Source organism: Amphiura filiformis, chromosome 5, assembly GCF_039555335.1.
Source record: "Amphiura filiformis chromosome 5, Afil_fr2py, whole genome shotgun sequence".
NCBI classification, from domain to species: domain Eukaryota; kingdom Metazoa; phylum Echinodermata; class Ophiuroidea; order Amphilepidida; family Amphiuridae; genus Amphiura; species Amphiura filiformis.
Window position 1 is genome coordinate 4,589,219 of NC_092632.1, and position 15,379 is coordinate 4,604,597.

Sequence of the window (15,379 nt, forward strand, 5' to 3'; positions counted from 1 at the left end):
AATAACTGGTGCCTTATTTTTTTTCAGTCTGTAGTGCATTATTAATTTTAAATAATACTTATCTTAATGCCATGAGACAACAATTTAATAACAGACTGTAATAATGTTACCAGCTCTAAGTAGACATAGACAAAATAAGCGTGTACTTTGTATGTGCTATACACTGCAAAACAAGTGTTTATATTTAAACACCATATTGTGTTTATCAGAGCAACACTTAATAAACACATAATTCATGTTAATGGTCTAACACTAATGTTAATTTTTCTAACACTAATGTTCATAAATTAACACTTGGTGTTATATTACAAACATTAGTGTTTGTAATATAACACCAAGTGTTAATTTATGAACATTAGTGTTAGACCATTAACATGAATTATGTGTTTATTAAGTGTTGCTCTGATAAACACAATATGGTGTTTAAATATAAACACTTGTTTTTGCAGTGTACTGTCTTGTAGTTATCAATAATTTAATGATAATTGGAAGACAATCACTGTATTTTGATAAAATCAGTTTATGTTGTGCAAAATGTAGGTAAAACAAAAATAATTTAAGCTTTAAAAGCATATATTTATTGTTTGTTTGATAAACTGTACTCATGTTTAGTACAAGTTCTGTACAAGATTGTGTGAAACTTTAAAACATACTTGCTTACAATTGTGAAATATTTTATTATAAAAGTAATTGCGATATTTTCAATTTTTTTTTGTTTCAACATTTTTTCTAATTTATTCAAACAAATAGCTTCAAGGTTACCAAGCAAAGCCTAACACATAGAGTGGCATATAGTTAAGAGTCCTGAATGTGCTTTAAGCGCTCCACAGACTCCGAGTATAAAGCGCTCCACAGACTCCGAGTATTAGACGTACAATATTGTATGTAACATATATACGTTATTTAATCTATTGCCATTCTATTTCCAGTAATGTTTAAGTTCTAACGAATGTTTGATGACGAAAAATAGATAATATGTTACATGTAATATCTAGCAGAAATATATTATCGATTTTTCGTCATCAAACATTCGTTAGAACTTAAATATTACTGGAAATAGAATGGCAATAGATTAAATAACGTATATATGTTACATACAAAATTTTACGTACAATAAAAAGTCAGAATACTGCTTTAGACGTACAATATTGTATGTAATATGTATACGTTATTTAATCTATTGCCATTCTATTTCCAGTAATGTTTAAGTTCTAACGAATGTTTGATGACGTAAAATCGATAATATGTTACATATAATATCTAGCAGAAATATATTATCGATTTTTCGTCATCAAACATTCGTTAGAACTTAAACATTACTGGAAATAGAATGGCAATAGATTAAACAACGTAGATATGTTACATACAATATTTTACGTACAATAAAAAGTCTGAATACTGCTTTACACATACACAGAGATGGCCTTCATTGTGTTCATAGAGGTTATCCACTTTACTCATGCGTGACTTCTAACAAAAGGCGATGGTTCCCGTAGTATTCCTCATTCAAATCAATTCAATGCATGAACTCGAAGTTACCTGCATGACTTTGGCGGGCTATTTTGAAAAAGTTATGGTTACACATGCAGGTACTTCTTTTGAAAGTCCTAAACAAGGTATGGTAGTCGCTGATAGGATATGCAGCTTATAGAACACGGATAACCTCTATTCTGGAGTTTTTGAATGTCCTTGAATGTTTTGTTACACATTTTGTTAACTTGCCCTTCATGTTCCTATTTTAGTATATTTGTATCAAGCACAGAATACTAAACCAGAGAATACATTGAATGTGATAGGAAATGTCATTGACATTATATTGTGGGTAGAATGCTACAACATTCAAGTTTATACAACAGTCTGAACCAAAATGTTGTCATTTTCACATGCCCAGTTCACTAATCTCCATGTAGCAATCATAGCTCAAAATTTGACCTCAAATTGTGCAACATAAGTTTTTTCCCAACACAGTAAAAAGTCATTGTTAATCTTATGAATGTACAAGCATATGAGGGATAAAGAACTCTGTACTGACACATAAGCTCTAGTATGTAAGGCCCGCCCGGATATTGGATGTTTACCCATGTGACTGGCAACATTTTAGGAACATTTAATAGTAATAGACATGGAAGAAAACACAACCTTGAAAAAAAGTTTGTATGTAGAGAATTGTGATTTTGTGTAAGTTACATTGAAGCCCTGTTGAAGCTAGCTGTAAAGGTGTGCAAATTCAGGTGAATGTTGAAAGGGGAAAGGGTTGGATGAGTCCAGAGGGTACTGCAGCCTGTTTCAGCCGATTTGTTTCTCTGTACTATTCTGTATTACCTGTAACTGATTGCAATTCTGACATGTCTGAGTCTTTTAAGCCTTTGTAACACTTATTATAACAAGTGTCACAAAATGTGGACCAGTATAACATGAAAATGTTCAAATTGTGTCAATTTCACAATGAGATCGGGCCATCAAAATTAACAACGGTCAGCTGATTTTCAGACTTAAGGTTGGTCTGAACCCTGGCATTATGAAAACTTTCGAGCCTCATAACTGCTAAATTATTAGTCTAAAGAATATAAAAGTATACATTTTTAGAATGGAAATGACTTGATGAATTGATCTGTGAGGTCCAATTTGGGCCAAAATGCTTATTTTGGAGAAAATCCCCAAAACGATTTTTTGGCCCAAATTTTTTTTGTAACGTAACAAAAAAAATTGTTTGGCCCAAAAATTTTTTTATTAATTTTAAAAACTAGATAAAAATATCTAGGGACCGTTTTTTCATTTTTTTGAATTTTGACCAACTTCACCAAAAATATTTGAAATTTGGGCTTAAAATCAGGCTTTTTATGATTTTTTGAAAATTTTGCATTTTTGACCATTTTGGTGCAAATTTCTCAAAGTTGGTCAAAATTCAAAAAATAAAAAACTGTCCCCAGATATTTTTATCTAGTTTTTAAAATTAATAAAAAATTTTTTTTTGGCCAAACAATTTTTTTGTTACGTTGCACGAAAAAATTTGGGCCAAAAAACCCGTTTTTTGGGATTTTCTCCCAAAATGAGCATTTTGGCCCAAATTGGACCTCACAGATGAATTCAGCAAGTCATTTCCAGTCTAAAAATGTATACTTTTATATTCTTTAGACTAATAATTTAGCAGTTATGAAGCCCGAAAGTCTCCATAATTCCAGGGTTAAGACCACCCTTAATGGCAGAAATGGCCATTGAAAATTGTGACTTATTTCTAATTCTACCTGTAAAGAACTTATGTAGACAGCTGTATCATTATAGTCAGTGTACAAATAAGTCAGTGTGAGTGCATAATGAGTGTGGTTGGTTTGGCACACTTGGCTCCAGGTTACAGAAAACTAGATTAAGATGTTCATGTGTACATTTTGATTACTTACATTGATCTATATAGTACCTATACCAGATAGGAAGCTATTTTTTCTGTGAAAGCAAAGTCACACACCACTGGATACTCTTTTAAACTAGTCTATTTGAACCCATTCCATGCCACAAGATTTGTTTTAAATGTAAAGGGCTGATTTGGTCTGCAATGTCTCCACTATTCTGTCTCAATAGCGAAGTCCTATATGTGATTGCCTTTTCATAATACCAGTATGTCCATAATTTAATATTAGCCAAGAGGCACAAATTAAGCCAGATATTGAACAGGAAATGAAATTGCTAGTCTACTCAGACATATATTTGATGGTGATTTGATAAAGATACGCTGCATCTTGGGGCATCCATGTGGAGGCTTAAAAGTTGGGTGTTGGAAAATTTAAGGTGTCAGTTGGGTTTCTAACAAAGTGAGGCACATGAATAATACTGTCATACCTCATAAAAATTTGAGATGCTAGCAGGCAACAATCATCCTTAACAAATTTGTATGTGACAGCTATATAGTGACTGAGTCTGAGTGGAACTCTGGGTTTGACTGTGCATTCCAGGGTGTGTGGACCGTCATTTTAATTTCACTTGAGATTTTGGCATATGGCATAGCCAATTTTGTAACAATTGACCTGGGTCAAATATAATAGTGTTTTTAGCCAATCAATGAAATTGTATATGGTCATCTTTACGACAATGCTGCATTCAAAATCAACAGATATATTTACGAAATTCTTTTAAGTTAAATCGCAGGATAAATCAGGATGCTGGATTCAAAAACAACAGATAGATATATATACAAAAATTTTTGATGTTAAATCGTGCAGAATCGACTTGGCTGTTCAGCACTTCCACAACCGTATTTGACCTAAATTATCACCTCTCCTCCAGTAAACACCCCTACAAATGGTTTCAACTGACAACTTTCTAAGCAATCCCTTTTTAATGCACTTGTTATGTGTACAACTCAACTAAATTTCAGCTAAATGTCTAAATCAAATTACCATCTAAAACTTCCAGCTTAGAAATATGATGATTTTAACTTCTGGTACACTTTGATTAATGCCTACAATGCTGGCCATAAGTGTTGGGACGGTTTGATAGGGTAATGTAAATAAGCCCCCCACTCCCCCGATCAATGTTGAATTCGACTTTTTTGGTCACACGAGCCTTGTGGCACCCAACATTGATTGGTGGGGAAGGGGAGGGTTGGGGTGTTAGGAAAGTGTTTAGGCTTGACACCAAAGAAACCTCCACTTTATCACGTTAATAATAACGGAAATAAGGTCATACTATAGTGTACGTTTTCCATAAGTGTCCCAAAACATTTTGGCCATGGTTGTATTTGAAAAGTTGAAAAAAAATCATCTAATTTCAGTTTTTGCCTATAACTCAAAAAGTAAATATGATATTGACACCAAATTTGGAGCAGTTAGAGATCTTATCATGTGGCTTTACCAAAAAATTTTTGGATGGCTACATTTGAAATTTAGGGACTGGTCACTTAAAATGTCTTAAAACGATATTTTGGCCCTGTCTAAGTTCACTATTCGTCACTTTAACTGTCAAAAACTTGAGTTTTAAAATGGAAAATTATTGTTTCCACCAATTAAAATGTTACATTACAGCTATAGAAGAAAATAAAAGTTATCACAACATCTCGTGATCAAAAACAAATAAAGGAATCGAACCCATGCACACTTGTTTTCCCAATTTACCGCAGTCTACCACAAATGAAGCAACAAAATACAGAAAAAAAAAGAAGGACGGACATTGGCAAAATTAATAGAAGCGAATATGATATGATGAAGGATATTGTAAAATAATAACAAAAAAAGAAAAGAAAAAGATATATAAATAAATTCAGGGCTCGAACCCGTGTCCACTGTGCCTGTGCTATTCAAGATGCATGTATATAAATATACGCTCTACGGACGATAAACAGTCAAACAAATCACACTTTTACGGCATTTGATTCATTAACTGAATATTTATCATATAGCAGGTGATGACAGACAATTGAGCTCCACATATATTTCAGTTTTGGGCGGGTAAAATGATTTTGGGACAAAAAGCGAACGATATACACGCTTTGTAAAAGAAAAAGAAAGTAATATTATATTAAAATTCTTTACTCTTTAAAGACGTGTATACCGTCCGATTTTGTCCCGTAGTCATTTATCCCGGACAAAAACTGAACTAAATGTGGAGCACAATGTCAGCCAACACCTGCTATATGATAAATATTCAGTTAATGAAACAAATGCCGAAAAATGTATTTTTTGGACTGTATATCGTGTGTAGAGCGATATATTATATACATGCATGTTGAATAGCATTATATTATAGTTTAAGCCTGTTGAAGTTACACAGCTCTGTGGCGCAATGGATACGGCATCTGCCACAGGCGCAGTGGACACGGGTTCGAGCCCTGAATTTATTTAGATTTCTTTTTCTTTTCTTTTTGTTATTATTTTACAATATCCTTCATCATATTATATTCGTTGTTCTATTAATTTTGCCAATGTCCGTCCCTTCTTTTTTTTCTGTATGTCTACCTATATTTTACTTTCTATACTTACTATAAGTTTCTTTTGAAAGCGCTTTAATAAATTTCAGTCATAAAATGTAATTTAAGCCTACTCCTGCCGACTATGATTATATTTACACGATATACTGCTGGTAAATACCACATACGTTTTTGATGCAAACGATGAAAATGATTAAAGTTTTGTTTTTTTCTTCTAAAAATTAGCTTTTTTTAATTTTAAGTATTTTTTTCCCAAAATCACTCTTTTAAAAGACTTCAATCAATTCCTGTCAACAAATATCATGTATTTCTGGTGATTAAATCACTACTCTTTCAAAATAAAACGTCATTTTACGCAAAATACGTAGTTGGCATAGGCTAATAATGTTCAGAACGCACTGTAAAATACATGATATTGGGTATAAAACGTGACCGTATCCCTAAATCACATGAGGAAAATGCAATAATTTTTATATAAGTGAAAAGATAAATAGTTTCTCCGTTTTCATGTAAAATTTGATGAAAATCCAAGCTATGGTTGAGGAGATATGGGCCAAAACACACATTTTAAAATTAGATTTTTGTACCTTAGAGACAATGCTGGCCATAAGTGTTGGGACGGTTTGATAGGGTAATGTAAATAAGCCCCCACTCCCCTACCAAATGTTGAATTCGACTTTTTTGGTCACACGAGCCTTGTGGCACCCAACATTGATTGGTGGGGAAGGGGAGGGTTGAGGGGTGTTAGGAAAGTGTTTAGGCTTGACACCTAAGTATCCTCCACTTTATCACGTTAATAATAACGGAAATAAGGTCATACTATAGTGTACGTTTTCCATAAGTGTCCCAACACATTTTGGCCATGGTTGTATTTGAAAAGTTGAAAAAAAATCATCTAATTTCAGTTTTTTGCCTATAACTCAAAAAGTAAATATGATATTGACACCAAATTTGGAGCAGTTAGAGATCTTATCATGTGGCTTTACCAAAAATTTTTGGATGGCTACATTTGAAATTTAGGGACTGGTCACTTAAAATGTCTTAAAACGATATTTTGGCCCTGTCTAAGTTCACTATTCGTCACTTTAACTGTCAAAAACTTGAGTTTTAAAATGGAAAATTATTGTTTCCACCAATTAAAATGTTACATTACAGCTATAGAAGAAAATAAAAGTTATCACAACATCTCGTGATCAAAAAACAAATAAAGGAATCGAACCCATGCACACTTGTTTTCCCAATTTACCGCAGTCTACCACAAATGAAGCAACAAATACAGAAAAAAAAAGAAGGACGGACATTGGCAAAAATTAATAGAACAGCGAATATGATATGATGAAGGATATTGTAAAATAATAACAAAAAGAAAAGAAAAAGATATATAAATAAATTCAGGGCTCGAACCCGTGTCCACTGTGCCTGTGCTATTCAAGATGCATGTATATAAATATACGCTCTACGGACGATAAACAGTCAAACAAATCACACTTTTACGGCATTTGATTCATTAACTGAATATTTATCATATAGCAGGTGTTGGCTGACATTTGTGCTCCACATATATTTCAGTTTTGGGCCGGGTAAAATGATTTTGGGACAAAACGAACGATATACACGCTTTGTAAAAAGAAAAAGAAAGTAATATTATATTAAAATTCTTTACTCTTTAAAGACGTGTATACCGTCCGATTTTGTCCCGTAGTCATTTATCCCGGACAAAAACTGAACTAAATGTGGAGCACAATGTCAGCCAACACCTGCTATATGATAAATATTCAGTTAATGAAACAAATGCCGTAAAAATGTATTTTTTGGACTGTATATCGTGTGTAGAGCGTATATTTATATACATGCATGTTGAATAGCATTATATTATAGTTTAAGCCTGTTGAAGTTACACAGCTCTGTGGCGCAATGGATACGGCATCTGCCACAGGCGCAGTGGACACGGGTTCGAGCCCCTGAATTTATTTAGATTTCTTTTTCTTTTCTTTTTTGTTATTATTTTACAATATCCTTCATCATATTATATTCGTTGTTCTATTAATTTTTGCCAATGTCCGTCCTTCTTTTTTTCTGTATGTCTACCTATATTTTACTTTCTATACTTACTATAAGTTTCTTTGAAAGCGCTTTAATAAATTTCAGTCATAAAATGTAATTTAAGCCTACTCCTGCCGACTATGATTATATTTACACGATATACTCGCTGCAAATACCACATAATGCTTTTGATGCAAACGATGAAAATGATTAAAGTTTTGTTTTTTTCTTCTAAAAATTAGCTTTTTTTTTAATTTTAAGTATTTTTTTCCCAAAATCACTCTTTTAAAAGACTTCAATCAATTCCTGTCAACAAATATCATGTATTTCTGGTGATTAAATCACTACTCTTTCAAAATAAAACGTCATTTTACGCAAAATATACGTAGTTGGCATAGGCTAATAATGTTCAGAACGCACTGTAAAATACATGATATTATGTATAAAACGTGACCGTATCCCTAAATCACATGAGGAAAATGCAATAATTTTTATATAAGTGAAAAGATAAATAGTTTCTCCGTTTTCATGTAAAATTTGATGAAAATCCAAGCTATGGTTGAGGAGATATGGGCCAAAACACACATTTTAAAATTAGATTTTTTGTACCTTAGAGACAATGCTGGCCATAAGTGTTGGGACGGTTTGATAGGGTAATGTAATAAGCCCCCACTCCCCTACCAAATGTTGAATTCGACTTTTTGGTCACACGAGCCTTGTGGCACCCAACATTGATTGGGGGGGAAGTGGCAGGGTTGGGGTGTTAGGAAAGTGTTTAGGCTTGACACCAAAGAAACCTCCACTTTATCACGTTAATAATAACGGAAATAAGGTCATACTATAGTGTACGTTTTCCATAAGTGTCCCAACACATTTTGGCCATGGTTGTAGGTGCTTAAAGCATACAGGGCACTGATTACACTTCCAGTTTCCTATTGCTGCTGCTGCACAGCTACTTTGTGGCTACTGTAGAGTACCAGTGCAGCACCAGTCCAGTACCCATGGTACCAGTGAGACATACTGTATGTGTGATTTTGATTACTCCATAGAGTACCAATAGTGTAGCTGCAGGGCCGGCAGTGTACCTCTGATGGAGGCAACAATAAGAATCTGGTAGTGTAGGTCAAATATTTTATGTATTTTCTGATGTACACTGCAAGCAAGTTGTGTTGCATTGACTGGGAGAGGGTGGGGTTGCAATAGACTAAACCATCATGGTTTATGGTGTGGGCTTTTGACAACTTGAGTGTTTGATACCATACCTGTCAGAACAGGACTGTATCGAAAGTAGGACATTGTGGTATATGCTGGCGAAGTGACATAATAAATCGGATTAACTACCATAGCAATAGGTGAAAACAATTTTGAATATATTGCGCTGCACTAAAAGCAATCACATGTGTATGTCTGTAATCATAGATTGAATACAATACCGGTCTTTTAAAGATACTAATCTTACATGTACAAGTGATCAGCATGATATGGTTCTGAATGCAAAGGTACCGCGTGATCGTACTGGGAGCGCGGTATCTACAAAAATTGTTTTCACCTATTGCTATGGTAGTTAATCCGATTATTACATCACTTTGCCAGCATATTATTATGCTGCACAGATGTAGATGTGATTTTGTCCTTAGGTAATGCTAGCTGTGCAACACTTTTAAAAAGTTCTCATTTTATTATTATTATTATTAAATTTGTTAAACATTGATTTCAGAACTGTGCTAGGAAATAACAGACACTATAGAGATTTCAGTGATTGCAAGGAACTGTCAAGATTGTATTGCTTAATACAGCAAGACAGGAACTGCTTAAACATGAAATGAGTTATTCCACTTCATTGCATGTATTACTTGCAGAAAGTTTCTTCACCTATGAGATTGCAACCTATGAAGTAGAAAACAAAAATATATAGTTGGTTTTATCAGGGAAATTTGATGTTATCACTCAACTAACAGACTTAATGTTGAGATGCTGTACTTATTATTTATACATGCATTCACACATTACATTTTACACCAAACATATTCAAAATTTAACAAACTAATGCACAAGACATGCAAACATACAAAAACACAGCTAGGCCAAGTAATTTTAAAATAAAACCATACAAAGTTGAGTAGTGCATTATAGTGAATTGATTAATTTAATGAAATCTTGATAACTTGAGAAACTTCCCACAATTTCATTTGGTCATGGCTGTGTTATATTTTAAATATGCGCTCTTCATTTTGATGATTTGAATTCTTATTCATATTTTAATATCCTGTAACTAATCGTTTTAACTAGAATTGTGTCAATTGATCCATGAAGCATCAAGGTTTTAACATTTACTACTATAACAACTTGATCTAACCCTTGTGATGTTCTGATGCAAATCTGCTATGGAATTCAGGGGCGGATCCAGGAATTTTCAATAGAGGGGGCGCCGAGCCAACACCGCCGCCGCAAGCTGAGACCTATTGATGTTATCTACTTCATCAATTTCCATGCAGTACTTGTGGCTTAGTGGTTACGGCAATAGTCTATAGTGATGAAAAAAAACAAGATTTGCCGGTGCACATGCTTTCTGAAACATTAATGTGCACCGGCAGTTTAACATATTCATTTTTATTACTTGTTTGATTAGAATTTTCATGTCATTTTGAATATACTCTCTATTAAGTGTCCCTCATAATAGGTGCATTTAGGTATCTCACTTGAAATTCATACTCCCTTCTTGTCTTCTATTTAAGAAGAGCCCAAATGCAGGGGTTTCCAACCAGTGAGTCTCGACCCAAAATGGCATTGCTAATGTAGCTCAAAACCTTTTTCTCAAGACATTAAAAAAATAATGTAGTTGTATTTCACACAAGCTGCATGGAACCCTTTCATTGTGGCAATATTTAACACTTATTTTGTTTTGCCTTATACATATACTTGGTAGGTTTGTAGTCAGAAATTGCAAGGAGTATGCTACAATCTACCCAACCAAATCCAACAAAAGGTCAATTTTTTGAAATTGTATTTTAAAATGTGCCCAATATTAATTTGAAAAACAGAATAAAAAACACTTTCTTGAGTGAAATGCTCAAAAAAGACCCCATAGGTCCCCTCTTGTCCAAATTAGATACTGGCTATGGTCCTGAAACTTGGAGTCATTTTAAAATGTTACAAGATGTTACCAGTATGTTATAGCGTAATAATTTATGTTGTTTGTATGTTTTCAGAATAATCCGCTTGGCCACTAAGTTAACATTCTTAGACTCTGACGTGTTCGGAAACCTAAGACAGCTAGAGCATCTGTAAGTATTGCTTTAATTACATTACAATTACATAACAAGTAATTTGTTATTTCTCACCAAGTTTCATTACAGATGGAGAGAAAGAGAGACAAGCTTGTAATGAAACCAAATAGTAGCATGAATGTTGCAAAAATCACTGCATTTCCTAAATAACATGATTTAAAAAAGATATTTTGTGTTTCAGGATTTCGATTAGAATACTGGCAAAAAGGAAATAAACTAACCCAGGTACCAATCTTTCAGAAAACCCTTGTACTGTTAGAACATGGATTACCAGGTGATCCAAACCTTGTACTCTTAGAACATGGGTTACCAGGTGATCCACACAATTGTACTGATAGAACATGGATTATCAGGTGATCCACACAATTGTACTGTTAGAACATGGGTTACCAGGTGATCCACACAATTGTACCGTTAGAACATGGATTATCAGGTGATCCACACAATTGTACTGTTAGAACATGGGTTACCAGGTGATCCACACAATTGTACTGTTAGAACATGGGTTACCAGGTGATCCACACAATTGTATACTGTTAGAACATGGGTTACCAGGTGATCCACACAATTGTACTCTTAGAACATGAGTTACCAGGTGATCCACACAATTGTACTGTTAGAACATGGATTACCAGGTGATCCACACAATTGTACTGTTAGAACATGGGTTACCAGGTGATCCACACAATTGTACTGTTAACATATGGGTTACCAGGTGATCCACACGATTGTACTGTTAAAACATGGATTACCAGGTGATCCACACAATTGTACTGTTAGAACATGGGTTACCAGGTGATCCACACAATGGTACTGTTAGAACATGGATTTCAATCTCAGACCATTTTTGGAAGGTAAATTTTGGTATTTGATGGGAGGGAAGTGTGCAAAATAGTGCAATTTTACCCCATTTGGCCCAAACAGTGTTTTTTGTGTTAAAAAAGGAAGATGTACAGGGCAATTATTGCTATATTTTTCTTCTATTAGGATTTTTTAGGGAGGATATTCCCCCATGGAAATATGTAAGGGGTCTCCTGTCCCCTGCACTTCTGCCATCTAGATGTTTCATAACGAATCAGGCATCAACTTAATTGATATAAAAGGCATTGGCACTTATTAAAGTGGTTCATTGTTAATGCAAATGAGACAGTTTACGCTCCGTATCTTTCACACTGAAATTTCGGAACTTGCCTTTTGTTATTTCCCTATTTCAAATGCTCAAGGAAATTTCTTTACAGATGAATGAGCATGAAAAGAATCTTTCGCACGACTATATGGTGCGAAGAAAATATCACATTAGTTGACTCAGGAACTGTAATATACAGCAGTTTTTATGCTAGCCTATACTATGCTATTGTATTTTAGATATCACAATGAGGAGAATCTCCAAATATCTGATACTGTCTTCAGTAGATAGCACAAAACAAAACTTACTGCTTGGTCTAGTTATCAGTCTACAACCACTATGGATAATGGTGGGATTACAAAAATAGAGCCTCTTTAATATCCCTTCTCTGCCCATTCTCATTTCTACTAAGAACCTCCCTAGTAGAAATGAGGGTAGGATGTGTGGCAGATTGGGGTGCATTTTAGCCATGTATCCATTTAGTTTTGACTGGGTGCATTTTCAGCCATTTTGGTTAATTGATGGCTCTCAATTTCATGGAAATTTAAGAAGGGTGTTTCTTTTTCAGAATTTTCATGAAAAAGTACAAAGTTTTTATCACTTTTTACCAACATTTGCAAACCTTTGCTGAAAATTGATACAATTTTGGGTCTGTTTTTTGTCAAATTTGGTTTAGAGGGATCACAATCGAGCTGCTTGGAACCAAGATTAGCAATATATGTATGCATGTTTTGAATGCTGTATAAATGCACAGTCCATGCAGGACATATGGAACATCGCAATCTCTCTATTTTCTATCAAAGTTGCTTATCAAGCAAATAATGTTATCAAATGATACATGGAACTCAATTAGTGCTGAAATGCAGCTTGTTTACTTCCATGTGCTCTTAAATACTTCATATAAGGGATATTGATTCTATATTTGTGTGCATTAATCAATTAAATAGTTGATATTCTAGACTTTAGGCTAGACATATCATGATGATGCTTGCACACAGATATTATGTATTGTATAAGTGACAAGAGTTGCAAAGTTGGCTTTAAAGGTACGTATCAGAAGATAGAGACAAGGCTGGATGTCAAAACAATGCTTTTATTCTAAAACTATACTTCTGGTAGAGGTTACCACTTTTTACTACTTTCACATCATCTTATTCATTCAATTTTATTTTTTCACTCATCAAATAGCAAAAAAGTAGAATACATACAAAATCCTAATACAAGAGAGAGTGAAGGAGTCACAGGAAAGAGGCCTGAAAGTCTGTGACCCCTTGTTTGGTTAATTCATCTTAATGAAACATATATCCGCCATTCAATTTTACTGCAGTAAAGTGAAATGTATGAGCTTTCTACTGATACAAAATCACAGCTTTGATGATGAAATATGGGGGATGAGGATGTCGATAGGGTCACACACCTTTCAAAGCAAAATTGAACTTCATCCTTGTTTTTCGCCCACATCATCTTAATACTCTTACATATCACATATCGTTTTACTGATATTTTTGACATATCTTTTGGGAGTCAAATAAATTTAATATTGCAAGACAGATGCTGATGAATAATTTACAGTAGTCCAGTCTTTGACTGAAATTATGAATATTTTAAATGAAATTGTTGTATCCTTAGGTGATTATGGTATCTATTTATGTCAGAATTATGCAGGGTTTTCTAATTACAATATGTTGCTAGCCGTATGGTACCTAATGTTATCATGTGGGAGGAGGAAAAGTTGTTCAGCATTGATGGATCTCAACATGTGCCTTTAAGCTGACACTCAAATCTACAAATGGTTGTATTTACACTATTAGGTAAAGGACACATGTGATTCAATCTCAAGTCTAGAATAGCTTAGAATGTCCTTGTATGTTTTAACAAAGTACATGCGACATGAAGCTATTAACTTACCCACTAACATGAAGAGGTATAAGCTGTATAGTTTACAGGTAAAAGCTTTTGATTGAAATACAAGATTTGTAAATAAGTGGTTTGCAGCTTAACTCTATAATAGAGTATATAGTCACTTGTAATGAAGACAAAATACAATCACAGTTGCCTGTCTCATTCCCTCACATGCACCAATATGTTTCCAAAATTGTAATAGGCTACTTGTGTTCAACTTTCTTTGTTATTATTTTTATCGTTCTGAGCAACACTAAAGTTACTATATTTCTTGAACTGTAAATCCAATTTTGGTGAAGTTTTCATCAAACTGGTGCTCTGAAAATGGCACATAATGAACCTAATTTTGCCTGACAAATGCCTGATTTTGCTTCATTGCATCACAAATGCTTTTGGGACAGCCAATATGTTGTAGAGTAACTGCAAACAGCTTGTGCACTTAATAACAAAGGCATCTCCTTTTCATAAGGGGTGACATTAGCACCTTCCCCCGACCCCTTCCCCCGGGACCCCTTCCCCCGGGACCCCTTCCCCCGGGATTGAAGCCTATGAGGGATAATATTGAATTTTAAACATTTAAAATAAAATATTGACAGGTTCCTCTCATTGTTGAAGATGAACTCAATCTTCTTTATCATTGAAGATGAAATCAATCTTCTGGTGACATAAATAGTTTCAAATCAGTATCCTAGATTAAAGGAATAAGCCAGCAGACTATAGCCGATAATTTGTGTCTCATTACCATGAGCCATTAGAGTTGCTCTAGTGAGTATCTATACCCAATAGTATCAATTTAAGAGGCACTAAATCATGTAACCTGTCCACAATAGATGCATTTAAATTATTCATCAGTTGAGTTATCAGCCGTATTTAGGCTCAAGAGAATCGCAGGGAAGTTAATGATTATCTCCTGTCTGCGGTACGATTTACACAGTACTGGGGCAACCACTTTAAAATACGAGTTAAAGTTCAACTTTTATCTGTTTTTCACCAAGACAGTTTGTGCACAATGATTTATTTTGATACTGACATGCTTTTAACGTTATTTGATTATGGACCAGTTTCTATGTATCTTTTCCCGCATCTCTTAATGATCAATTCTTT

The 15,379-nt window shown here is 34.1% G+C and overlaps 1 protein-coding gene across 1 annotated transcript in view; it reads left to right on the top strand.

Annotated features, from left to right (window-relative positions):
• LOC140152510 (follicle-stimulating hormone receptor-like) overlaps nt 1-15,379 on the top strand; it is a 459,585-nt gene that overhangs the window by 396,511 nt on the left and 47,695 nt on the right. Inside the window, exon 5 of the mRNA XM_072174850.1 lies at nt 11,170-11,244. The gene's annotated coding sequence lies outside the window, so the exon portion shown is untranslated. The remainder of the gene's footprint in view (nt 1-11,169; nt 11,245-15,379) is intronic.